The following is a 2,161-nucleotide window of genomic DNA, read 5'->3' as shown; positions in this document are numbered from 1 at the left end:
AAAAAAAAGAAAATGTAATTCTCTGCAATACAATATCCCTCGGCAAATTGTATATCTGAAAATCTGAAAAAATCAGAGTGCAAGTGACGGCCACAACGTTGTCTCTTCAATTATTTCTGCTTGCCGGTTTCCTTTATTCCCTAACAACCGAAGAAGAAACTCAATTTTAGATAAAACAATGAACAATATTTGAAAAATTAAAGTCAGAATTTTATTTTTCTCATCAGCTTCCATACTCATAATCTCATTCATGCATGCACGAGAAATCAATTTACACACCGTAACCATGCTATATTCTATAAGAATTATCAAAAATAAAACATTCATTTAAGAATTGTAATTACATTAAAACAGGCTGTGGACGTGTTGAAATTGTCATGACATGCAAATAGGATAACGATGACGTTTTGGGATCTCTTTCTTCTACTCGTTTGTGGTTCACCGGTTTGTATTCTTTATTGTTTGTAGTAACCATGTCTACTTTCATTTCTCGAAGGAAAAAGAAAAATCCCAAAAGAAGGACAAGAGCAAAGTACAAAAAAGAGAATAGTGTTAGGTACGTGGTCCATTCGCACTTGGCAGTTGCCACCTGCTGCTTCTGCAGTGTGCGAAGTATATATGTATTATTCGTTGACAAGCAGTCCAGTAAGTAACAAGTTCTGAACTAACTCAAAAATGGCATTTAGATATAAAAAGATCCCAAAGGAGGAGATGCCAAATTCTTCCCAAGAGTTATATGTCGCCATGCTGGATAACTTAATGCCCATGATGAACAATCAAGATGAAACCGGCCAAAAATTTTAAAAAAAAGAAAAGAAAAGAGCAGCTTGGCAAATAATGGAGGGTTAACGTGTAAGATTGAGACAAGGATTGGCTTGGGAAAGATAAAAAAGAAAAAGGAAACGTTTTCAATGTCTTGGCCTCACTTACCATTGGAGGAAGATGACAGTATGATTCTCCTTGTATTTTAGCAAACTTTAATATATTACCTTACTTTAATGCATTCTTTTTCATCTTTATTGTCCAGCTTTGTCCATCACTACGGTTTCACTATATTGGTTCTTTCACTCTGCAGTACTGGATCACTTCTTGCCACAAACCCCATTTCCATAAAACTTTTTCGTCCATATCTGAGTTGGTTTGCACACCTTTGTCAGATAAAGAAATTGAAAAGAGCAAGCTTGCAGACTTATAAAGTGAAAATGATCACCATGGCGCGTATCATTCAGTATATACAAACTATGTCCTTTGTCAACACCGTCGCTGTTGTTGGCCTCTCTTTCTTGTTCTTCTTGGTTTCCCTTAAAAGATTTGTGCTATCGAGTCGCAAGATGGGATCTACCAGCCTTCCGAGCGTCCCAGGTAACATATACCATCATGTTTCTCTTCTTCCTGTTGAAAATCTTTTCTGGGATTTTCTTCGTCTACTCAAATCTTTGTTATTATCGGAGTTATTATCAGATTGAAAAATGAAATGGGATGAGATTTCAGATATGTTATTATGGGTTTGGTGCAGACGTACCCGGGCTACCGATTGTAGGAAATTTGCTGCAGCTGAAAGAGAAGAAACCTCACAAGACATTCACAAAATGGGCAGAGATATATGGGCCAATCTTTTCTATCAGAACCGGGGCTTCTTCTGTTATTGTTATCAATTCTCCAGAGACAGCCAAAGAGGTTAGCGTTTAGCTTCGATTGTGTGTTTCATCTTGGTCTCCATTTCTTCCATAGCTTGCACAGGATCATCATTGCTGTCATTTCACTCCTGATAGCAGCCAATCATGACCCCACAGTCCCCAAATCACAATGCATGAGGGTTGTTTTTGTATTTTGAAAATGGTCTAAACTTGCTAGTTTTCTAGGCTTGAATTTGGGTCAGTGAGAATGTTGAAGGAAATGGGTTTGCAATTTTTATATCCATGTTTTCTTGACTCGATGGACCAAATGATTGGATGCCCGTATTTTGCTCAAAATTGGGCTTGGCCCTCCGAAACCTGATTCTGCTGACCTTTCCAAAAGATTTATGGTCGGGTTTGGGGATAGAACTTCAAGCCTGCCTTGCTCGTGCTCGACCTCAACTTTTCCTTTGAATCAAGACGGGCTCAGCTAAAACTGTTTGTTGTTCATATGACCCAGAAGCCTAACTAAACCCGGTTCTGGC

This window comes from Theobroma umbraticum, unplaced genomic scaffold (genome assembly GCF_002168275.2).
Source record: "Theobroma umbraticum cultivar Fairchild unplaced genomic scaffold, ASM216827v3 scaffold_51.0, whole genome shotgun sequence".
NCBI lineage: Eukaryota > Viridiplantae > Streptophyta > Magnoliopsida > Malvales > Malvaceae > Theobroma > Theobroma umbraticum.
This window is presented reverse-complemented; position numbering follows the sequence as displayed.